This window comes from Canis lupus, chromosome 8 (genome assembly GCF_011100685.1).
Source record: "Canis lupus familiaris isolate Mischka breed German Shepherd chromosome 8, alternate assembly UU_Cfam_GSD_1.0, whole genome shotgun sequence".
In the NCBI taxonomy this organism is placed as follows: domain Eukaryota; kingdom Metazoa; phylum Chordata; class Mammalia; order Carnivora; family Canidae; genus Canis; species Canis lupus.
In genome coordinates this window covers 47,037,572-47,063,657 of record NC_049229.1, presented here as the reverse complement: position 1 = coordinate 47,063,657, position 26,086 = coordinate 47,037,572, and the positions used below count along the sequence as shown (strand labels likewise).

The following is a 26,086-nucleotide window of genomic DNA, read 5'->3' as shown; positions in this document are numbered from 1 at the left end:
AACCAGACACAGTCCTATTATCAACCAGACACAGGACTTTCCTACCACTAGGAAGGGAGTGGTTTCCAGCTTTAGGATGACACAATTAAAAAGTTCCAAACAGGAATTAAAAATAGTCTCTAGAAAGAATAACTCAGAATAAAAAGTGTTTTAGTAAAACAAGCATCAAATTAGTGTCCATCACTTAAATTCTAGACCTAACTCTGACAATAACCAGCTGTGTGACTTTGGCTTAACCTAATTTAGGCTTCAGGTTCTTTTTCTCTACTAATTCTAACACTGTAACATTCTTTTAAACATATGATAGGAGAGATGCCTGGGTGGCTCTGCCTCTGGCTCAGGGCATGATCCCACTTCCGGGATTGAGTCCCACATCCGGTTCCCTGTGAGGAACCTGCTTTTCCCTCTGCCTATGTCTCTGCCTCTCTGTGTCTCCCATGAATAAATGGATAAAATCTTTAAAAACAAAACAGGATAGGAATGTTTGTTACAAGAAGACAAATGCTGAGTTTACATGTTTCCAGAGCTTCAAAAAATTTTATAAACGTAACGCCTGTCTACTTCTCTCTTCTCCCAAAAAAGTCATATAAGTAGACTCTCAAAACATTTTCTCATGACAATTTTCCAAAATATTTTAATATGGTAACATATGCTAGAACTTTAATTGAGGTGTAATCTATATATCTGAGTTGCATTTTTTTTTTTTTTTTTTTTTTTTTTAAAGATTTGAGAGAGGAATGCCTGGGTGGCTCAGTAGTTGGGCTTCTGCCTTCGTTCGGCTCAGGGCCTGATCCCCCTGGGATCAAGTCCCACTTCGGGCTCCCTGTGAGGAGCTGGCTTCTCCCTTTGTCTGTCTCTGCCTCTCTCTCTCTCTCATGAATAAATAAATCTTTAAAATCTCAAAAAAAAAAAAAAAAAAAAGGCAAGCCCGGGTGGCTCAGCAGTTTGGCTCTGCCTTCAGCCCAGGGCCTGATCCTGGGGACCCGAGTCCCAGTGAACACAGAGGTGCATATATCTTTTCAAATAGTGTTGTTTTCTGGGGTGTAAATACCCAGTAGTGGAATTACTGGATCATAAAGTATTTGTTTTTATTTTTTGGGGAAACCTCCACACTGTTTTCCATAGAGGTTGCACCAATTTACATTCCTGCCAACAGTGCACGAGGGTTCCCTTTTCTCTACATCCTCACCAATACTTGTATCTTTTCTTCTTGATACTAGCCATTCTGACTAGGGTGAGGTGATATCTCATTGTGGTTTTGATTTGCATTTGTGTAGTAATTAGTAATGTTCAGCATCTTTTCATGCGTCGGCCGTTTGTGTGTCTTTTTTGAAAAAATGTCAAAAAAAAAAGAAAAGAAAAGATGCCTATTTAGGTCCTCTTCCTGTTTTAATCAGATCATTTGGAGGATTTTTTGATGTTGAGTTATATACATTCTTTATATATTTTAAATATTAATCCCTTTTCGGATGTATCAAATATTATTGAGACTCAAGGCGCTTTCATTGTCTATGTTTAACTCCCTCCCAAGTTTTATGCTTGCCTCTGGACCCCAGTTCTAGAACTAAGCTTAGAGTTCCTGTCCCTCAAAGATATTGGTGATAGTGTGGATATTGCAGAACCCGTTAGAGAGCTAATAGGTGGTCTGGTTACTTTCTTGGTTTTGAAGCTGTGTCTGTGTCTAAGTCCTGTAACCTTCATGGGAGTTATTTACTATAAGCTATAGCCCCAGACAGAGTTGGCAAGTTGTTTTCTTATTTTTTTAAATTTCATCTTTTAAAAAAATTATTTATTTATTTTAGAGAGAGAGAGCGAGCACATGTTGTGGGGAAAGGGCAGAGGGAGCAGGAGTCTCAAGTAGACTCTGTCCTGAGCATATAACCTGACATAGGAGTTGGCCTCATGACCCTGAGATCATGACCTGAGCCGAAACCAAGAGTTGGATGTTCAATTGACTCTGTCACCCAGGCATTCCTAAATTTTTTATTTTTGAGTAATCTCTATAACCAGTGTGGGGCTCAAACTCACAATCCTGAGATTAAGAGTCACATGCTCCACTGACTGAGCCAGCCAGGTGCTCCAACTTGTTTTCTTTATAAGGGAGCCCTAGCTCTGATAAATCCTGTCTTATATAGAGCACTTTAGTCTCTGTTTCCCAGGGAAGCCAAACTCCAAGCTGCCATGGCCTATTTTTGGAGTAGGACCCTAGTAGGCTCCTGGCTTCAGCACTGCTTACCATTTTGCATTTATGTTCCCTGTCACTGCTTGAGAGATATGTATGTTATTTTTTGAGCTAGTTATGCATTGTCTATTTATGTATTTGACACATTTGTATATTGTTTTTGGATGAATTTACTGAACCAACTAGAAGCCTTTTTAATCTTTCAAAGTTAGCTTCTCATCTTTAAAATTGGAATTATAGCCCTTATCTGTTGTTTTTTGTGCTGATGAAATGAGGTTATATACACATTTGTATCTGAATTCTATGAACAATATTTAGCATATAGTAAGTGCTTTATATATGTCAGCTGTTATATTTTCAAGTGAGTCCTGTAATTCCTTGTTGGTTTCTGTGTTTATACACATATATAAATCCCTAAAACACTTGTCAGTCAATATTTGAAATTTGTATGAATGTGTCTGGGGATTATGGCATGTTTTGAGGCTTTTTTGGTTTTTAATCTATGTCTTAGCAACTTTGAATTGGAGATTTTTCAAAATGAATTGCAATTTTTTCAATACAATAAAGTACTTAATTCTTTGTATTTGTGGTAACATTTTAGAAATATTCAGGTGATTGATATTCTTTTAAGCTCTATTGCATATACTTTCCATTAGCTATTAATCAAAAAAGTCAGTTTATTATTATAGATATCACAGAGGTTATAAAAGTTGTAATATGGGGCAGCCCAGGTGGCTCAGTGGTTTAGCGCCGTCTTCAGCCCAGGGCATGATCCTGGAGACCCGGGATCGAGTCCCACGTTGGGCTCTCTGCATGAAGCCTGCTTCTGCCTCTGCCTGTGTCTCTGCCTCTCTCTCTCTCTGTCTGTCTCTCATGAATAAAATAAAAATCTTAAAAAAAAAAAAAAGGTAAGTTGTAATGTAGTGAATCTCAAGTCAGGAAAAGAAGTAACAGTGTGCATGAGGGAGAAAATAAGGTCTTGTTTGAAGTAGAGATTTTGGCTTAGGTAACTATAGTTAAGACTGAATAAAGCTCCTCTTTGGGAAAGAGGAACAAAAAGGAGGGATAAAATATTATAAGGAAAGTGTGCTTGGCTGGCTCAGTCTGTAGAGCATGCAGCTCTTTTTTTTTTTTTTTTTAAGATTTTATTTATTCATTCATGACAGACACACAGAGAGAGGCAGAGACACAGGCAGAGGGAGAAGCAGGCTCCATACAGGGAGCCCGACATGGGACTCGATCCCAGGTCTCCAGGATCACACCCCAGGCTGAAGGCGGCGCCAAACTGCTGAGCCAGCAGGGCTGCCCCGCATGCAGCTCTTGATCTTGGGGTTGTAAGTTCCAGCCCCACTTTGAGTGTAGCGATTACTTAAAAATAAAATTTTTGAAAATATATAAGACTTTCAGCTTGTGTGTGTAGTTTATAACTATAATAGGCTTTCGTGTTGTCTTCACTCTACTCAATTCAAGTTTACCCATGAATTTAGAGGCATAAATTAAAAATGTTTTTTTCTTTTAAAAATAGAAATATCAAATTCGGGATCCCTGGGTGGCGCAGCGGTTTGGCGCCTGCCTTTGGCCCAGGGCGTGATCCTGGAGACCCGGGATCAAATCCCACATCAGGCTCCCGGTGCATGGAGCCTGCTTCTCCCTCTGCCTGTGTCTCTGCCTCTCTCTCTCTCTCTCTCTGTGACTATCATAAATAAATAAAAATTAAAAAAAAAAAAAAAAAAAAAAAAGAAATATCAAATTCTTTCTTTTTGGGTTTTGGATTCAAATTAGTAGAGGGATGAGTCATAGATTATTGTCCACTTTTTGTTAGGGAAACCTTAGTATATTTTTCTGCCCTTTGGAGATGCTAATAAATGATCTTACTTCCATATTTCTTCAGTTGAAATAATAAGATATACTACTTCCTTTTTCCTCTTAAAACAAGCCCTAGTATGCCTTTGTTTTTATTTTTGTCTTGTCTTATAAACTGTTGTGTGCATATGGGTGTTTGGAACTATGGAAGTGTATTATCAATTAAGAAGCATATCACAATACCATTTGAAAATTTAATTTACCAGTCACAAATGAGAACTAATACAATATGCCATCCCATCATGCTGTCATTGTCAAATGAACTTTAGAGAACCTGGGACCCCTGGGTGGCTCAGTGGTTGGGTGCCTGCTTTCAGCCCAGGGTGTGATCCTGGAGTCCCAGGATGGAGTCCCACATTGGCCTCCCTGCATGGAGCCTGCTTCTCCCTCTGCCTGTGTCTCTACCTCTCTGTCTGTCATGAATAAATAAATAAAATCTTAAGAAAAAAAAAAAAAGCTTTAGAGAACTTCTTCAGAGGACTAATCTAGGAACTACATTAAGAAACACTTTGGTTAAGCTGAGGTTTTATATAGTTCTTAATGGTTATGTGTTTCTCCCCAAATGGAAAGAGTTTTTTATTTTTAAGATTTATTTATTCATTAGAGAGGGCAAGTGCACGATGTGGGGAGGAGCAAAAGGAGAGGGAGAGAGAGAATCCTTAAGTAGACTCCCTGCTGAGTGCAGAGCCAGATGCAGGGCTCCAATCTGAGTTCCCCAGAATCATGACTTGAGCCAAAATCAGGAGTCGGTCACCTGGCCAGCTGAACCACCCAGGTGCCCCCAAACAAAATTTTTAAAAAGACTTCCTTAACTCTTTAACTGTCAGAATCTATAGTGAGATTCCAGAATTTTTGATTAAGTAGAAGATTGATTAAAATTATGTTCCAGAATCTTTTTGATATCAGAAAGTAATTAGATACTATATGTCATGGTAATTGCTAAAATTTTACTTTTCTTCTGGGGCACCTGACTGGCTCAGTCTGTAGAGCATGGAACTCTTGATCTTGAGGTTGTAAGTTCTAGTCCCATGTTGGGTGTAGGGATTACTTAAAAAAACCTAAAAAATTCTCATATTGAGGGTTGCCTGGGTGGCTCAGTGGTTGGGTGCCTGCCTTCAGCTCAGGTCGTGATCCCGGGATCCAGGATCGAGTCCTACATTAAGCTCCCTGCGAGGAGCCTGTTTCTCCCTCAGCCTGTGTCTCTGCCTCTCTCTCTGTCTCTCTCATGAATACATAAATATATCTTTTAAAAACATTCTCTTATTGAGAAATAGCTACTATAGCTATATGACCGTGGAATACGTCAAAATAGAAAAATAGACCAAGAGCCTTTTTTTTTTTTTTAAGATTTTATTTATTTATTCATGAGAGAGAGAGAGAGAGAGAGAGAGAGGCAGAGACACAGGCAGAGGGAGAAGCAGGGAGTCCCACGTGGGACTCGATCCTGGGTCCCCAGGATCACACCCTGGGCTGAAGGCGGCACTAAACCACTGGGCCACCCTGGCTGCCCGATCAAGAGGCTTTATATTGATTTTTTGCCATTAATACTTCTATTGTATTGATTGATGGGTTTCTTTTTATCTATATTACCATATTATTATTGAATCTTTGTTGAGGCAGTATAGTTGGATGGGAAAAACACAGGATTTGAAATCAGAGGGCTTGCAGTCCTATCTCTCAGTTTACCAGCTCTGTGACTTTGACCTTTTTTGAGGTTGTTTTCCTTATAAATAATATAAAAGATGATATGTCTTATAGAATTGCTATAAAGATTAAAATTAAATAATACTTTGTAAACTGTAACACCCTTTTTGAGTATTACAGTGTTTTTCAATTGGGACATTTGTTATATTTTGCACAATGACACTGACCTCAGATTGTGGTCAGATGAGTGAGAAAGTTGTCAGCCTTTGGTTTGATGTGTCACTTTCCTTTAGGGTGAAGATCCTTGGGTTTTAATCTGCCCTTATACTTTCTCTAATAAACTTTTTCACTGGATGAAGGTTTCTTTTTTTTTTTTTTTTTTTAAGTTTTTATTTATTTAAGTAATCTCTATACCTAACATGGGACCCAAACTCAAGACTCCAAGAACTGATGCAGCCAGGCACCACTCTGCCAAAGTTAGAAATTGGGTAGGCTTTTAGCTATTTCCTTTAACTACAGCTATAACACCATTTCCTTTAGCTTTATGGTGTTGTGAAAATAAAGGCTGTCTGGAAGCCATACCGGGACTTAGTGTTTCTAAAAAGTCACTGGTTCTCAGTGGGGTCAGGACCCCTATGAATCTGAATCTTTGAAGGTGCACTTTTGATTGCCACAATGATTAGGGCGGGGTGGGTGCAGCATTGGCATTCAGTGAGCAAAAGCCAAGAATGCCATACATTCCACAACGTGAGACAGTTCTACATGATTTTTGAACATTTTCCCAGATTTTGTAGGTGAAAAACCTGTTTGTACTTATCTAATACTAATTCTGCTATACATTTAAACACATTTAAACAAAGTAGCTTTTTGCATAGTTTTAAGAGACACTAGTTTTCCAGTAAAGCAACTGCTTAGTAAACTGAGGGCAGATTGTACTTTGTTTTGTTCAGAACTTTAACAAGAGTAGTTAAATGTTTTGGAAAATCATATTACCAATGGCATCTATCCTTTTAGCATCTGATTTTCTAATGCAATTCTTTTGTGTCAGTTTATATTTGTAGATGTACATGGCATTTCTGTGTATTTTTGTGTCTGTTTCCTTAATAATATGAATGCTGGGATGGTTATACTTGAGCATTTAAATATTTACAGTGTATTCTGAATTACATTTTTCTTTTTTTAAAAAAAAATTTTATTCATTCAGTTGATAGCACAAGTAGGGGGAGCAGCAGGCAGAGAGAAAGGGAGGAGCAGGCTTCCTGCTGAGCGGGACCTGCTCAGGATCCCAGGATCCTGGGATCATGACCTAAGCTGAAGGCATATGCTCAACCAACTGAGTCACTTAGGTGCCTCAATTTTTCTTTTTTATATTCCATTAGGCATTATCTTAATTGTTAAAAACTGAGGATACCTATTTGCATTTCATTTCAGATTTGTGCTCTTCATTTTATTAAAAATTTCTTAAAAAAATATTTATTCATGAGAGACACACAGAGAGAGGCAGAGATGCAGGCAGAGGAAAAAGCAGGCCCCATGCAGGGAGCCCGATGTGGGACTCGATCCCAGGACCCCAGGATCACGGCCTGAGCCAAAGGCAGATGCTCAACCGCTGAGCCACCCAGGCGTTCCTTATTTTTAAAATTTTAAAATATTTTATTTGTTTGACAGAGTGAGAGTAAGTGCATGAGCAGGGGGAGGGGGCAGAGGGAGAAGGAGAAGCAGACGCTCTGTTGAGCAAGAAGTCCTACATGGGGCTTTATCCCAGGATCCTGAGATCATGACCTAAGCTTAAGGCAGGCACTTAGCTGACTGAGCCACCCATGAGTCCCCCTGCACCCCGCTTTTAAAGACTTTATTTATTCAGAGTGGTTGCTGCATGAGCAGGGGGAGCAGTGGGGAGGGGGAGAGGGAGAGGGAATTCCAAACAGACTCTTTGCTGAACTGCAGAGCCTGGCCAGGGTGGGGGGTGGGGGTTGTTCAGTCTCATGACCCTGAGATAATGACCTGAGCTGAAATCAAGAGAGATGCTTGGGATTGCTGGGTGGCTCAGTGGTTTAGCGTCTGCCTTCGGCCTGAGCCGTGATCTTGGAGTCTCAGGATCGAGTCCTGCATCGGGCTGCCTGCATGGAGCCTGCTTCTCCCTCTGCCTGTGTCTCTGTCTCTCTCTCTCTCTCTGTCTCTCTCATGAATAAATAAATAAAATCTTAAAAAAAAAAAAAAAAGCGTCAGATGTTCAACTGACTGAGCCACCCAGATGCCCCATTTTGTGCTCTTAAAAATCTTTTGTTTTAGTGGAGTTTCTGGATGGAGCCTGTATTTAATAGAAATCTACATTGCCTTTCCAAGGAGAGCTAGGAAGTTGATGTTGACCTATGTTATATATGTCTATTCTTCTCTTTCCTGCTTACTTTTCCTTTTCTGTTTTCCCCTCCCATTATGAACTATTTATGATGCTGTGTATAGAAGTAATGAAGCATATAATAAAACCAATACCTGTGAACTCATCACCTGGGTTAAGGAATAGAACATTACCAATATTGTTGGTATGTTTCTCCTTGATTTTCATTCACCTGTCTCTCCATCAGGGATAAAACTATTCAGAATTTTGGTTTTGTTTTGTTATTCCTTTCCTTTAAGTTTACCACATTTGTTTGCATTTCATAAATTTATTATTTTTTAAGATTTTACTTATTTATTCATGAGAGACACAGAGAGAGATGCAGAGACATAGGCAGAAGGAAGCAGGCTCTATACAGGGAGCCCAATGTAGGACTCGATCCTCGGACTCCAGGATCATGCCCTGGGCCGAAGGTAGGGGCCAAACCTTTGAGCCACCCAGGGATCCCCTCAAAAATATATTATTTAGAATTGCTTATTTTTTAGCTATAAAAATGCAACCATACTACACATATATTCTTGTTTTGTTTTACTACATACACTTTCTTTGGCTAATCAATGTTTTTAAGATTCACCCATATCAATTTGTGTAACCATGATTTGTTTTCTCAGTTATGTGTATTAGTTGTATGACTGTACCACAATTTCTCTTTTTTCCTGAAGGTGGACATTACTTTTTTCCATTTTATTGGTATTATCAACATATATTCTTGCTTGTCTTCAGGTGCACATGTTCAAGCATTTCTCTACAACAATAAATTTTAAACTTTTATGATGGTGACCCCTCCCCCCTGCATACGTAGAGACATTTGAAAGAAAAATGAGGATCAGTAGATCAGTATTCATCCTTCATATATGTGATGCACTCATCTTTTCCATTTTATTTCTCTTTCTCTTTAAGTGCTAATTGTGACCTAAATGTTTTCACATTTTAGAATAGTTGTCTTAGTTTCTTGTGGAGAGAAGTGTTGACTTGACTTTCCTTTGCTTGCAGAGGGCGCCAGAGGGCAGCATCTATGAGGTGAGAGTGCACCTGGCTAAGCAGGAGCACTGCTCCCACATCTGGAAACATCTGGTTTTTGAGCTCAAAGAGATTCAGCTAGGGCTAAATTTGGTTTCTGCCCTTAAGTACCTGCCACTCCTTTATAGGATGAATTCCCTAGGTATGCCGTAACCAAATATTTTGAGTTAGCCAGAGTTACACCATTCCCAGAGGATGTGAGGGGCACGATAGAATTAGTTGAAGCTTTCTATTCTCTCTCTCTTCTCTTTTTAATTTTTTTTTGGGGGAAATGAATTTTATTTTCTTTTAAAAATTTTTTTCTCTAAATCCAATTTGCCAACATATAGTACCTTACTAGTTTCAGATATAGTTTTCAATAATTCATCAGTTGCAGAGCTTTTTATTTTTGATGTTTAATTTCTTTTTAAAAAAAAATTTTTAATTTATGATAGTCACACGGAGAGAGAGAGAGAGAGAGGCAGAGACATAGGCAGAGGGAGAAGCAGGCTCCATGCACCGGGAGTCCATCGTGGGATTTGATCCTGGGTCTCCAGGATCGCGCCCTGGGCCAAAGGCAGGCGCTAAACTGATGCGCCACCCAGGGATCCCCTCAGCTTAGGTCTTGATTTCAAGTCTGCAAGTTCAAGCCCCATGTTGTGTTCCATGCTGGGCATGGAGTCTACTTAAATTTTAAAAAATAATAATAAAAAAATAAAATTAGAATATTATTTATTCATATCACACCTATTAATAATACCACCATATTGGTGTGTAGGGCCTTTGACAGAAGGGACTGTATCATGTATTTGTTTTTAGTGTACATATTATTAAATAACTCCTTGTTCTGTTAAAAAATCATTAGAAGCAAATATTCCTACTTTGGGTAAAAATATATTTTTTTCTTTTTCTTTTTTTTTTAATTTATTATTCATGAGAGAGAGAGAGAGAGAGAGAGAGAGAGGCAGAGATACAGGCAGAGGGAGAGGCAGCCTCCATGCAGGGAGCCCGATGTTGGACTCGATCCTAGGACTCCAGGATCACACCCTGCTGAAGGGAGGCGCTCAACTGCTGAGCCACCCAGGTGTCCAAAAATCTATTTTTTTGTAAACAAAGTTAAATAAAAATAGAAAAGGGGGCTCTGGATTCTTTTTTCTTTTCTTTTCTTTTCTTTTCTTTTCTTTTCTTTTCTTTCTCTTTTCCTTTCTCTCTCTCTTTCTTTTCTTTCTTTCCTAATCCTTCTTCTTAGTAGTTTTATATCAGAAGTAACTTGAGTTTTCTATGTCCAGTTTTCCTTATTATAAAACGATCGTATAAATAGTTCATTTCATAAAACTTTGAAAATAAAGTTTCATAAAAAAAATTGACAGGATTAAGTGAGATAATCCATGGAAAGTGCTTAGAAGAGTTTTTGGCACATAGTAAGTGCTCAGTTAATGTTAGCTGCTGCTATTCTTCTTATTCAGGAACACCACTATTGCATTCTCTGGTGAATTTGTTTTGCTTTTAAAACAGGCATGCAGGGCAGCCCGGGTGGCTCAGCGGTTTAGCGCTGCCTTCAGCCCAGGGCGTGATCCTGGAGACCGGAGATCGAATCCCATGTTGGGCTCCCTGCAAAGCCTGCTTCTCCCTCTGCCTGTGTCTCTGCCTCTCTCTCTCTCTCTCTCTCTCTCTCTCTCTGTCTCTCATGAATAAATAAATAAATAAAATCTTTAAAAATAAATAAATAAAGAATGATTGAATGAATGAATGAAACAGGCATGCATATCCAGATTCCAATATGACAGGTTGAGCACTTAAAATATACACTTAAAATTAGTTTTGAATGAACACTTAAGAATTTTTACTTTCAGTGAATATAACTTTAATTCCTATAAAAAGGCATTCATTTATTCAGTCTTTTTTTCTTACTTATTAATACTTGCTATTTATAAGGAATTGCACTAGGTTCTAGGAATATAAATGGAACAAACTTGGGATGCCTGGGTGGCTCAGCGGTTGAGCATCTATCTGCCTTTGGCTCAGGGCGTGATCCTGGAGTCCTGGGATCGAGTCCCACATTGGCCTCCTTTCATGGAGCTGGCTTCTCCCTCTGCCTGTGTCTCTGCCTCTCTGTGTCTCTCATGAATAAATAAATAATATCTTAAAAAAAAATGTAGCAAACTTGGTTGTACCCCTGCAGGTGTTTAGTATCCCTGAGTGTAAATCAGTGTTTGAGTGACCCCTTTTGTGCAGATCAGTAAAACATGATACATTTTTTTAAAAAAATTTTATTTATTTATTTGGAAGAGACAGTGAGTGAGTGAGAGCACATATGAGCAGAGGGAGAGGGCAAAGTAGACTCCCCTACTGAGCAAGGAGCTCGATGCGGGGCTTGATTCCAGGATCCCCGGGATCATGACCTAAGCTGAAGGCAGACAGTTAGCCAACAGAGCTACCCAGGTGCCCCTATATAATCCATTTTTAATTTGTCTTCTGGAAAGTGTGTAAACCATACTTTTGGGTGGATTGGCTTTTGTTTTTAGCATTTTATCTGTTTACCACAACTCTGTGTTATCTGTAATCATTCCTGTTTTTCAAATCAAATTGAGATTAAAGAGGTTAAATAATAATTCCTCATGTAACTATAAAACTCACTTTGAAATCCTACTTAATTTGGGGCGCCCGGCTGGCTCAGTCAGTGGAGTGTGCAACTCTTGATCTTGGGGTTATGAGTTCGAGCCTCATGTTGGGTATAGAGAGTACTTAAAAACAAATCTTTAAAAAATAAATAAAATCCTGTTTATTTAAAAAACCCATTCATTCTACTTTTCTACCTCCTGTATGTTGTAAGGTGCAAAGCCTCTATTAGAAAACTTATATTGTATGAAGTTTATGTATCTGCTTTCCTATTAGATCTGGAGACATTTTTTAGAGCAGGGACTAATCTTATTTATTTTTGGGCTCCCCCAGCAACTACTAGAATGCCTGTCACATATTAGGTACCTAAAAAATACTAGTTGAATAGTGAATGAATATATTGAATGTTAGAAATAGAGGATTTTAGAGCTCATGGAAATCATATAGACCCTAGAACTCTAAAAAGAATTTTATATTGCTTACATAGGGCCACAGCTTTTGATTTTGAGTATTTAAAAAACAACTAGTACTGTCTATCACATCATCTCATAAAAGAAGCCATTTTAATACCAGAAAAAGTAGTAAGGACAATCTCAGAGTTGCACAATTGGTAAATTTACACCCATTTTTTTGGTCATGACTGTTTAAGGATTAGATTTCAGGAACCATTATGTAATGCAACTGTCTCTTTTTAAAGATGATATATCAGCTCAGAGACGTATCAAAAGTTCTTACAGCAAGGCAGAATGATAAGGTCTTCTGACTACTAGCCCAAAACTTTGATCCAGTCACTCTAGTCTTCATCACATGATGAGATTTAGGCACAGAGAATTTGTTCCTTAAGTAAGATCCTAAGTTTGGTAAGAAGTAATGCTGGGACTTGAAGCCACATTACCCAATGCTACTTTCAGTGAGACCTATGCATTCACTTACATGTTATCTTAATTCTACCATCCTCATCCAGTTGTAGAGATGGAATTATAAGTGGATGAAAGGAAATGTTTAGGGGCACCTGGGGTGGCTCAATTTGTTAAACTTCTGACTTTGGTTCAGGTCATTATCTTGGGGTCCTGGGATCAAGCTCCATGTCCAGCTTCTTGGTCAGCAGTCTGTTTTTCTCTCTCACTCACCCCTTGCTTGTGCTCTCCCTTGTGTGTACCCTTTTTGTCTCTTAAATAAATATTTTTCAAAAAGGAAATGTTTATATTTAGCATTTTCTTTTCTTAAAAATTTCAGATTTGAGGCTTCTGCAACTTCTTCCAGGGAGGAGGAGGTCCAGTGTAGCTGCTGTTGCGCCTCAAGATCTTGATTCACATCTACAGATTAGAATATTGGTGTACCAGCCATCCTCAGACACCTCACTAAGGACAGGTATGTGAAAGAGATAGTAAAGATAAGTAGAATGAATGCTACTGTTTTTCCTTTCTATTTCTTGTTAGATGAATACCTTTGACTGCCTTTAAAAATTTAACCCTTTTTTCCCCCCTGGTAAAAACAGAGCATTTGGAATCTTAGTTGAGTGGGGCAGAATATTTTCTTGATAGTAAAATACGTGTCAAAATGTTAACAGTGGTAAAACTTAGGGTAATTAAAAGTTTTCTTTTCTCTTTTTTGTCCATTTTTCAAGTTGTATTTATGAGCTTATATTATATAGTGTTATGTAACAAACCACCCCTAACTTAGTGGGTTTAAAACATACCAGTCCTTTATTTTGCTCATGTATCTGTAATTTGGGCAAGAGTTGTTTAGTGGGGACAGCTTGTCTCTGTTAATACGTGGCCTAAGGTGAAATAGCTGGAAGAGTGGGAGGGTCAATGGCTGGGCGCTGGAATCATTTGAAGGCTTGGCACACTCATGTATCTGGTGGTTAATGTTAGCTATTGGTAGGTACCTAAGCTTGGGCTGTTAGCCAGAACACCTACACATGACCTCTCCTTTTTGCTGCTTGGCTTCCTCACAGCATGGTGGCTAAGTTCCAAGAAAGAGCATCCCAAGAGAGCAAGGTGAAGTTGCATGGCATATTGGACTTAGTTTTGGAAGTTACATAGTGTTACTCTGCTTTTTTCTGTTGGTTGAGGTAGTCCTAAAGGTACACCTAAGTTCAGAGGATATAGACATAGACATTTTCAGCATCTCATTATATGAAGGGAGGAATTTCAGCATCTCATTATCTGAAGAGCAAATGCAATGAAATCTGCCATTATAGCCATCTTTGGCGAATATAATGTACCACAGTTGGTATTACTTTTAAGGTAAGAGGATAAATGGCTGTATAGTGTGAAAAGAGGAATATTCACAGGAAATTATGGTGTATGAGTCCAGTAAGAATTTTGTGTGCTTTTCTTGAGTATGATGCTGAAAATAAGGTGCTGAAACAGGAAGAAGTGAAATAGATTTTGCATTTTCTTTTGTATTAACAAAGCAGCAAACTGAAAAATAAAGAACAAATATTTATAAACCATATGCAAAATAAGATTTGTAGTTTGGATTTTTTGTTTTTGAGAAAACGCTTTTAGTTCAAAGGCTACTTGTTTTTGTTTTGTTTTATTGGTTTTAATAATTGGAGAATTATTTGGGAAACTGGCTTCCGATACCATAGGCTTGAGAAACTAGTGCCAGTGTTATTGAGTACATCAAGTTGTTTTGTCTGTCTCTTTTAAGGACATCTATGTAATCTTTTTTAGGATTGTACAATTTTACCTGCTAAATTTCTGGTAAGTTTTTTTTTTTTTTTTAAAGATTTTATTTATTCATGAGAAACACACAGAGAGAGGCAGAGACATAGGCAGAGGGAGAAGCAGGCTTCCTGGGGTGAGCTTGATGCAGGACTCGGTCCCAGGACCCCGGGATCATGACCTGAGCCAAAGGCAGATGCTTAACCACTGAGCCACCCAGGCGCAGTGGTAAATACTAAATTTCTGGTAAATACTTAAAAATGTTTTCAGTGGAACAAAAAAACTTGCAAAGTTCTAGAATATTTGGTTGTATTATTATTTTTTAAAACTATTTATTTATTTATTATTTATTTGAGAGGGGGAGGAGCAGAGGGAGAGGAAGAGAATCTCAAGCAGACTCTCAGCTAAGCAGAAAGCCCAACTTGGGGGGCTTAGTCTCATGACTCTGAGATCATGACCTGAGCAGAAATCAGGAGTTGGTGGCTTATCAAACTAAGCCACCCAGGTGCCTCTATTTGGTTGTATTATTGATCACACGTACTTACCAGTTATATGAATTGCCTATAGCAGGTTTGAATATAGCTAGTACCTAATTTCTGGATGTAATGGGATAGTATTTTTAGATAATTCTCTAAATATGACATGGAGATGTTGGTCCATTCACTACAGGTAGGAAATAAGGTATAATTAGTATATACCAGTATATGTGTGCATGCGTGTGTATTAGGCCCAGAAATTTTTTTTTGCTGTTGGCAGAGTTGGTTCAGTTCTGTTTCTCAACTACTCACAGATATATCTTATAGTGGAAAATGACTGAATCAGCTATTGTGACAATAGAAGTAATCTCAGAAGTTTGCCCTTAACTGAATAATCAGAATTGACTGAGTTTGTGAAACAATGTATTTTAGTTCAAAGGTATAATTGGGAAAGCTGTTTTGATTTTTTTTTTCCTTTTAAAAGCATTATGACATGTTTGCTAGTAGACATAGATTGGGAATGATGAGTAGTACAAAATACTGTGTCTTAAATAACAATAACAATAACAACAAATACATGCATATATACACAAACATATAAAGCCTGTTGTGCCCAAGATAGCGAATCTGAGAAACCACCAAGGAGCCGACACCGATGCAAACACACGAGGGTTTATTTACAGCTGGAGCTTGGGTCCAAGGGTACCCGACACAGCGGAGCAGGGACTTGGACCCCGAGACTAAGAGGCGTAGCAGCTTTATATGGGCCAGTGGCCCATGGGATACACAGAAAGTTGCATAGTCATGTTGGTCCACACACAGGTGGCGGATTGAATTACATCTTACCCTATAGTATCCATTTGAGCTGGCTTGCAGTTTGGCGGGCACAAAGCAGGGTTACATTGTTAGGAGCCTATTTCCAATTAGGGTGTGCCCACCGGCTTGACTAGGGTGGGGCAGCGCCTTAAGCAATAAGCAGGTTATGTGGGGGTCACACAGGAGGTGGCGGGTGTAGCACAAAATGGAGTTAGTCCTGCTCTGCTTGTCCAGGGGTAGGGGATTTTTGTTAAATTTCCTGGGTCCCACACCTGTAAGCATTAACTTGCCTTCTTTTTAAAGTATTTTCGTTTTAAGTTTTTTTTTTTTTTTAAGATTTTATTTATTTATTCATGAGACACGGGGGGAGGAGGGGTGTGGGCAGAGACACAGGCAGAGGGAGAAACAGACTCAATCCCCAGTCTCTGGGATCAGGCCCTGGGCTGAAGGCGGCCCCAAACGGTTGAGCCACCCAGGCTTCCCTGTTTTAAGCATTTTTTAAAGCCCACTTTTGCTTTTAAGAAGTCTGAGTAGAAAAAAAAAAGTCTGAGTAGGTAAAATTGCTGATAACATCTTTTTCTGGGTTGTCTTGCCTCCATTCTGCAAGGCCTGTGCCTGAGGGGATAAAAGTCTGTTGAGTGAGTGAAAGAAATACTGCTTTCTGACTGAAGCTAAAACAAAAATAAAAGCTTCTAAAATGCCCTATAGAAATTGCAAATATGGTGGTGGTTACTCTTTGGCACTTTATTCAATTTATGGAAGGAGATAAATGATAAGGTTCTCTTGTAAATGTGAATGACTATGCAAATATTCTTTTATTTATTTATTTTTTAAAATATTCTTTTAAAATGCAAAAAAGATTTTTGAATAATTGCGAAAGGCAGAAATTGTATTTCTTTGGGGTTAGTGGTTATCCTGCTTATTCTGGTTTCTAAAATTATAATGACTCAGTTGAAATATGGAATTCAGTTCATGCTTATACGGATTTTTGGCAAAATAAGAAGTCGTGTGACTTTCTTCTCCTGAACTCCCCACCCCCATTATTAAAAAAAATAACACCTTTTATGTATGAAATGTTTAACAAAAGTGTTTAAAATTTGTGGTAAGGAAGTGATTGGCATAGCATAAAATTTACTCTATTAACTATTTTTTAATGTACAGTTCAGTAATATTAATAAGTATATCTGTATTGTTGAACAATCTTCAGAACTTTTCATCTTGTAAAATTGACTCTATACTTCTTTTTTTTTTTTAATTATTTATTCATGAGAGACAGAGAGAGAGAGAGAGAGAGAGAGAGAGGCAGAGACACAGACAGAGGCAGAAGCAGACTCCATTCAGGGACCCTGATGTTGGACTCGATCCTGGGACTCCAGGATCTCGCCCTGAGCCAAAGACAGGCGCTCAACCGCTGAGCCACCCAGGCATCCCGACTCTATACTTCTTAAACAACTCCCTAGTCTCCCCTACCCTTTGGCCCCTGGCAACTAGGATTCTGTTTCTGTCTTTGATTTTGACTACTATAGGTACCTCATATAAATGGAATCATACCGAGTTGTTTTTATGACTAGCTTATTTCACTGATTATAATGTCCTCAAGGATGTTTGATGTAGTACATGTCAAAATTTCTTCGTTTTTTTTTGGGTGGCGGGGGGAGAATCTTAAGCAGGCTCCACATCCAGTGTGAACACTGATCTCACAACCCTGAGATTATGAACTGAGCTGAAATCAAGAGTCAATTGCCTAACCAATTGAGCCACTCAGGCACCCCAGCATTGTTCCTTTTTATTATTGAACATTCCATTGTATAAGTATACCAAATTTTAAAAGTTTATTTTAAAAAAGATTTTATAATTTTTTAAAGATTTTATTTATTTATTTGAGAGAGAGACGCCATGAGCAGGCGGAGGAGCAGAGGGAGAGGGAGAAGCAGATACTTCTCCCTAGCAAGGAGCCTGTTATGGGGCTTGATCCCGGGACTCTGGGATCATGACCTGAGCTGAAGGCAGACACTTAACTGAATGAACCAGTCAGGCACCCCTAAAGATTTTATTTTTAAGTAATCTCTACACTCAATGTGGAGCTTGAATTTACAATCCTGAGATTAAGAATTGCTTGCCCTATGGGATGCCTGGGTGGCTCAGCGGTTGGGCGCCTGCCTTCAGCCCAGGGCATGGTCCTGGAGACCTGGGATCGAGTTCCACTTTGGACTCCCTGCATGGAGCTTGCTTCTCTCTCTACCTATGTCTCTATGTCTCTCTCTCTCTCTCTGTCTGTCTCTTATGAATAAATAAAGTCTTAAAAAAAAGAAAAAAGAATTGCCTGCTCTACTGATTGAGCCAGCCAGGTGCCTGTGGATATACCAGTTTTAAAAATTAATTCATCAGTTGATGGGCATTTGGCTATTATTGGCTATTATAATATATATAATATATAAAATATAATATTTATATATAATGAAATATAAAATATGAATAAAATATAAACTATAAGGTATAAAATATAAAATATATAAATATATAAATATATAAATATATATTTATCATCTCATTTTTATTTATTTATTTATTGATGAGAAACACAGAGAGAGAGAGGCAGAAACACAGGCAGAGGGAGAAGCAGGCTCTATGCAAGGAGTCTGATATGGGACTCGATCCTGGGTCTCCAGGATCACACTCCGGGGTGTAGGCAGCGCTAAACCGCTGCCCTATCATCTCATTTTTTAAAAGATTTATTTATTTAATTATTTTAGAGGAGCATATGCGGAAAGAGAGAGAGAGAGAGAGGGAGAGAGCATCTCAAGCAGACTCTGTGCTGAGCACAGAGCCCTTTGCAGGGCTCAGTCTCATGACCCTAAGATCATGACCTGAATGGAAACCAGGAGTCAGATGCTTAACAGACTATGCTACCCAGATGCCCCTGTCATCTTATCATTTAAACATTTTCTTCTGGTGTATTTAATATATACATACATTTAATATAATATGTCTAAATGTAATATACATATATCAAGGGATATATTCAAAATTTTTTAGTAATAGGTACAGAATGAAAAAGGTTCAGAGGTCAGTGTTCTAGTCCAGATCTGTCAGAAAACAGCTAAAATTATCCTTAGTCACAGATCTGATTGTACTACTCATAATTATACTCTACTATTTGTGAAAAAAGGTAAATATTTTATTTTATTATTATTATTTTTTAATAAAGATTTTATTTATTTATTCATGAGTGACAGAGAGAGGCAGAAACACAGGAAGAAGGAGAAGCAGGCTCCATGCAGGGAGCCTGACATGGGACTCGATCCCAGGTCTCCAGGATCAGACCCTGGGCTGAAGGCGGCGCTAAACCGCTGAGCCATCCGGGCTGTCCCAAAAAAGGTAAATATTTTAATGTGATGCTTAAGGAACTGTTCCTTAATGGGCTTGTACTTTTTATCTGGTTTTTAGCTAAATTTTAGTCTTATAGCTCAGTGCTACCTTTTAGATTATTCTCACCAAATTCCTTGTAGTTCTTTTAATACATGAGGTTCTGCCTTGGAGCTTTTGCCAACTCTTCCCATTTGCTTTTCCCATTTTGCTGTTTCCTGCCTTTTTAAGGGTACTATGATATATCTTTTAAGCTCCAGCTAAATCACTCCTCCAAAGTGCTCTCTGGCTCATCCAAGTCAATTAATTGCTTCATTTTCTACGATAACTCTGTATCTAGTATGTACCTTTATTATAGCAGCTCTCAAACTAAATTGCAGTTATTCATTAGTGTGTCTGCATCCTTTCCTAGACTGCTACCTCCTTAGAACGAAGGGGCCTTATTCATCCAATATTTATGTAAGTGAATGGGTATTAGCCTTGTGGGTGAGGCACTTGCTTGACCTTGAGAGTAATACCTCCCAGCCCTGGTGGCGCAGCGGTTTAGAGCCGCCTGCAGCCCGGGGCATGATCCTGGAGACCCTGGATCGAGTCCCACGTCAGGCTCCCTGCATGGAGTCTGCTTCTCCCTCTGCCTGTGTTTCTGCCTCTCTCTCTCTCTCTCTCTCTCTGCATCTCTATGAATAAATAAATAAAAAATCTTAAAAAATTTTTAACAAAAAAAAGAGAGAGAGAGATACCTCCTGGGTGGAGGTCTACCCATTACCTTAGTTTTCAAAGTTTTTGTTATGTTAATTACTTTAGGTCCATACCTACACAGGTTAAGGGGGTGAGCTCAGGAGTTCATAAACAACTTTATGGACTCATTTCTCTGAGGACACAGAGAAAAAGAAGAAAAAAAAAAAAAAAAGGAGTTTGGCCTGCCCACTTGAAGGCAAGGGCTCCACTGCATGGAGAGGAGGGTTCCCCTTGGAATTTTCACCCCTGGAGGTTTTCTATTTTCAGATACTCTTGCTGCTGCTATTGTTGTACCACAGAAGAGTCTTCTAAGGGGACTAGAATGAGAGGAGGGGGAGAAAGAATAAATTCCCAAGGGATTTACCCCGCTTTTTTCTGAGCTTTAGAAATTACCTTTTCTAACTTTGAGCCAGGAGGGCTTCTCCTATATTTTTCTCCATCTGCACCATAGTGCTTGTTAACATGTTTTGGATTGTGTTGAGTTTAGGCTGGGAAGTACTAGAGGGGAAAAAAATGGTAAACTCATAGCAGTTTAGTGATACTTTGAATTCTGGTGCTTTTCCCAGATCTACCTGTAATTACTTTTAGAGTCTTTAAATAGCTGTTTGTGCATTTTGTCTAGGTTTTATAGTTCATTGAGTGGTAAATAGAGGTGTTTTCTCTATTACCAAATGAGAAGTCTTCCTAAAACTTCTGTTTTAACATTTTATTTTGATATAATTTTAGGTTCAGAGGAAGTTGTAAAAAGAAGATAGGTCCAGTGTAACTTTTACCCAGTTTCTCCCAGTGGTTATATTTTACATAGTTATAGCAGAATACTCAAGATGGGAATCTAACATTAATGCCATGACAACTAATATTTCAAGTGTACAAGAATGTTGAAAGAACAGTACATTGAACATCTCTATATCTCCAACTAATAATCAACAACTTAAATGTTTTGCCATACTTGCTTTGTATATATATTTTAAAATGTGCATATTTCTTTTCTGTGAAACACTTAAAAGAACATTTCAAGCATCAGGATACTTCACTCCTAAGTATTTAAAAACACATTACTCTTTAATAAACATTTAGTATATTATACTTTAATTTAAAAACATTTAATAAAACATTATTTTTCTATATAACTCTAATACCATTATCATACCTAAGAATATTAGCAGTATGAATTTGGAAGGGATGATAATCTTAATGTTCCAGGGATTTTGTTTTAAAGTTGACTCTTAAAGGCTTAAGTTATTGTTTGAGAAGATATCCCTCCTGATGATGTACTCTCTGTGATTGTTTTGAGTGTCTGAGCTCCTACCATGAGTGTAATTCAGAGCCCGGGAAGCTTTCTGATTCTATATTCTTGTTTTCTGTCACTCTTCCCTGGGCTCAGACTTCCTAAAGCTGTCTGAACAGATACTTAGAATAGTCTTTATCAAGAGATTATTCCTTTGTGAGACTGATTTAGGACTAGCATGTAACTTTGGTTTTAGTTATTAGTCAGGAAGTTACATTTACAGTTGTGGTAGTTTTTGATATGGTGACGTATAAGGATTGTATCCAACTGGAAGTAATTGAAAGCCTGGCTACAAGGTTTAAACAAAGAAAAGTCTGTTTTTCTTACATAAGTCTGGAAGTAGGCAGTTGCTCATGTTGCTTCAGTGGTCAACAATGTTGAGGCCCATATCTTTTTGATTGGCTTGGCCTTCATGGTCCTAAGATAGCTGTAACTCCAGCCTTCCACCCACATTTAAGGAGGAAGACAAAAGGTCCAGGCCAAGCAAAAGCTTCCCTGTTAGTGTTTCTAGCAAGTTACTTCTAATGTCTCCTGGAGCAAAATTGGGTCATACGGTCACATCTAACTCTAAGTAGGCTTTTGGTCTCTATAGTGAGATGCAAGGAGGAAGGAAGGATTTGGGAATGGTTTTTTAAGCAGCCAGTTAATAGCATATGTTACAATTATATGATTTTTACTTCAGAAACTCATTTGACCTCAGTATGATATTCAGCAGTAAGTGCTTTACAGTTACATAGTAACATCTTACCGGGTACCATAAGAAACCAAAGGAATTTTAAATTTAGTTATAAAGGTGAGCTTTTGGTTATGCAAGGTAAACTTTGGCTTGAATTTTGTTTTCTCATATGTGAAATGAGGTTAATAATACCTTTTAGGGTAATTGTGAAGCGGGAAGGAGATAATTTATGTAAGGTACTTAATATAGTGCCCGCTGTATTGGTGGTGTGACAAGGAGATATTATAGATGTTTGGTGGGTAGATGTTGTGCTAGAGTAGAGGAGTATGGACTTCATAGCTGACAGACTTTGATTTGATTCCTAGTTCCATTACACAATAAATGTTTTAGTCAAATCAGTTAATCTCTCTGATTATTAATGTGCAGTGTTTATCTCTCAGGATTGTTGGAAAGATTAGAGATTATATATGTACAGTGCAGCACCAAGTGAGCTCTCAGTTAAAGAGCATCTGTTCCTGCTATCTTTAGTTATGATTTCTGTAATTTGGGATCCATATAATAGGTAGGGAATCAGTCTTTGAATTTACTTTAGAAATTTATGTCAGGTATACTTTTTTTTAATTAAGATTTTATTTATTTATGAGAGACACACAGAAAGAGGCAGAGACACAGACAGAGGGAGAAGCAGGCTCCCTGCAGGGAGCCCGATGTGGAACTTGATCCGGGGTCCCCAGGATCATGCCCTGGGCTGAAGGCAGACGCTGGACCGCTGAGCCACCCAGGCGTCCTGGTATACTTTATTTGTAGTAAAAAGCATATTGTTGATTAGTAGTAAAATTTTTTATCTGTTCAAAAAAGCAGCTGCAGTGATCTGTTATTGTGGGGAAACAAAAAGATTTTTTTTTAAATAAAGATTTTTATTTTTAAATAATCTCTACACCTAATGTAGGGCTTGAACTTACAACCCCGAGATCATGAGTGGTATCCTCCACTGACTGAGCTAGCCAGGCATCCCACCAAAAAGTCTTTTAAATTTAGTTGTAGGGGCACGTGGGTGGCCCAGCTGTTGGGTGTCTGCCTTCGGTTCAGGTTTGATTCTGGAGTCCCGGGATCGAGTCCTGCATCAGGGTCCCTGCATGGAGCCTGCTTTTCCCTCTGCCTGTGTCTCTGCCTCTCTCTCTCTGTGTCTCTCATGAATAAATAAATAAAATCTTTAAAAAAATTAGTTGTAAAGGTGAGTTTTTGGTTATGTAAGATAAAACTTGGCTTGAATTTTGGGACTTTGGTATAATGGTATTGTGTTATGAATCTCAATCTTTTTTGCTCAACGCTGTCTTAAGGTTTAAACTTGTTATTAAGTAGGCTCCATTCTAAGCATAGAACTCAATTCAGGGCTTGAACTCACAACCCTCAGATTAAGATCTGAGCCAAGAGATCAAGAGTTGAGCACTTAACCAACTGAGCCATGCAGGTGCCCCAAGATTTAAACATATTTAAAATCTAGTGTATAACTACTATCGTATAATATTCCATTGTGTGTGCATTTCTACATTTTACTTACTTTTTCTTTAATGGATCCTTAGGTGTGGCTTCGAAACTACTAACAAAATAGTACTGCTGTGCATTTCCTAATACATATTCCCTATTGATGTATGTAACAGCTTCTCTGTGGTATATACTAAGGAAAGGAATTGCTGACATATGGTCCATACACATACTTAATTTCACTAAATATTGCCAAATTGTTTTCCAGAACTGTTGCCCAGTTTATGCTCCCACCAGTAGTGTATTAGGGTTCCTATTTCCTTAAATCCTTACCAGCATTTGGTCTTAGCCATCTGTTTAGTCTTGTCAATCTGATGGGTATAAAGTAGTGTTTTTATTTTACTTTATTTATTTTAGAAAGAGTGTGAGCAGGGGCTGGGGGCCAGGAAGAGAGAGACTTCCCCAAGCAGACTTTCATGCTGAGCATGGAGCCAGACATGAGGTTTGATCTTAGGACCCTGAGATCCTGACCTGAGGCAAAATCAGGAGTTGGGTGTTTAACTGACTGAGCCACCTAGGTGCTCCAAGTAGCGTTTTGTTTTAATTTACATTTCTGTGATTGAGAGTAAGATTTGGCATCTCTCTCTCTCTCTCTCTTTTTTTTTTTTTTTTTTTAAGATTTTATTTATTTATTCATAAGAGATACACACAGAGAGGCAGAGACACAGGCAGAGGAAGAAGCAGGCTAGGCTCCATGCAGGAAGCCTGATGTGGGACTCAATCCCAGAATTCTGGGATCATGCCCTGAGTCAAAGGCAGATGCCCAACTGCTGAGCTACTCAGGCGTCCCAGATTTAGCATCTCTTTATTTACTTGATACCATTTGGGTTTTCTCTGCATGTTAACTAAAAACATTACCCAAATAATACATATTTGTAATAGATATTTTTAATTTTTTTCTTTTTCCTTTTTTCTTTTTGTAGGTATTTTTAAAATGCAGATCATGTATAATATCCTAATCTAGAGATAATGGCTATTGACTGTATCTTTCTGGTCCTTAAATATTCATACATACACAAATTCACATACACACAAATAATGTATTTTTGTTACTAGAATTGTAATGTATACTTTTCATTTCACAATGATATATGATTGTTTTCCTATGTTGTTGGAAATGTATGTGCATTACCATGTAATGGGTATATATCTTTTCATTTTATGGCTTTAAGTTAAATTTTTGGTTTTTTCCTCATTAACAATACTTTGAACTGTTAATCAAGCCTAAGCTTACATTTTGATGAGGCAAGGCTAGAGGGATTATGCTCTTGCTCCCTTTGTGAAACTGAATTTATTTTATTTTTATTTTATTTTATTTTATTTATTTATTTTTTAATTTATTTATGATAGTCACAGAGAGAGAGAGAGAGAGGCAGAGACACAGGCAGAGGGAGAAGCAGGCTCCATGCACCGGGAGCCCGACGTGGGATTCGATCCCGGGTCTCCAGGATCGCGCCCTGGGCCAAAGGCAGGCGCCAAACCGCTGCGCCACCCAGGGATCCCTGAAACTGAATTTATAATAGCAAGTTGCAGGCTGTCTCAGTTTTTTTTCCGCTTGGATTCTAGAGGAGCTGTTAATACTTTATAAAGACAACAGCTAGTCCTCGATGTTCTAAGGCTAGGGTTTAAAGACCTTTCAGTTAGGCCTTATTGTTTGTTTGTTTGTTTGTTTGTTTATTTCTTTCTTTCTTTCTTTTCTTTCTTTTCTTTCTTTTCTTTCTTTTCTTTCTTTCTTTCTTCACAGAGAGAGAGAGGCAGAGACACAGGCAGAGGGAGAAGCAGGCTCCATGCAGAGAGCCTGATGTGGGACTCGATCCCGGATCTCCAGGATCATGCCCTGGGCTGCAGGCGGCGCTAAACCGCTGCGCCACCGGGGCTGCCCTCTCTCTTTTTTCTTACTTTGTCAAGGCCTGGTTAGCAAAGTATAGTGGAAGAGTGGATAGACCGGTATTTAAATATCTTTGTCCCTTCTGGTAGAAGAGCTGCTAAATTTTAACTATAAAGAACTCTAATAACTTCATTTTATTGTTTAAAAATGTTAGTAGCTTTTTATTATAAAAGTAAGAATGTTGGGGGCATCTGGGTGGCTCAGTGGTTGAGCATCTGCTTTTGGCTCAAGTCGTGAGTCTCAGAGTCCTGGGATTGAGTCTCGCATCAAGCTTCCCGTGGGACTATGTCTCTGCCTCTCTCTGTGTGTCTCTCATGAATAAATAAATAAAATATATATTTTTAAAAGTAAGAATTTTGTAAAGCAATTGAGAAAAAAACATAAAATAAAATTCCTATAATCCTTCTACTCAAATATACTGCTATTACAATTATACCTTAATCTTTTATTAAAAAATTTTTTTTAAAGATTTTATTTATTTGAGAGAGAGAGAGAGGAAGCACAAACGGGGGAGCAGCAGAGGGAGAGGGAGAAGCAGACTCCCCACTGAGCAGGGAGCACTATATGGGGCATGATCACAGGGCTCTGAGATTAGCACCTGAGCCAAAGGCAGACACCCAATCAGCTGAGCCATCCAGGTGCCCACCCTATATCCTTTTAGATTTTTTTCTTTTTTTTTTTTTTTTTTAGATTTTTTTCTAGATGGTGTGCATTGGCTCACTGGAATCATTAATTAAATAATTATGCAAGCCCAAATTATTGGTAACTAGATGTTAGCTATGGTGGGAGTAGCTACACCATGGAAATTGGCAAATACTATAAATCGGGGCTTCCTTCTCTCTCTCTAATTCCATCCAGAGCCAGTTTATTAGCACACTACTGCATTTATACATTTTATCAATAAATATAGATC

The 26,086-nt window shown here is 38.4% G+C and overlaps 1 protein-coding gene across 13 annotated transcripts in view; it reads left to right on the top strand.

Annotated features, from left to right (window-relative positions):
• Positions 1 to 26,086, top strand: part of NUMB (NUMB endocytic adaptor protein) — a 162,616-nt gene that overhangs the window by 22,723 nt on the left and 113,807 nt on the right. For all 13 annotated transcript variants that reach the window (XM_038545196.1, XM_038545209.1, XM_038545205.1 and 10 more), the window contains exon 2: positions 12,942 to 13,076. The gene's annotated coding sequence lies outside the window, so the exon portion shown is untranslated. The remainder of the gene's footprint in view (positions 1 to 12,941; positions 13,077 to 26,086) is intronic.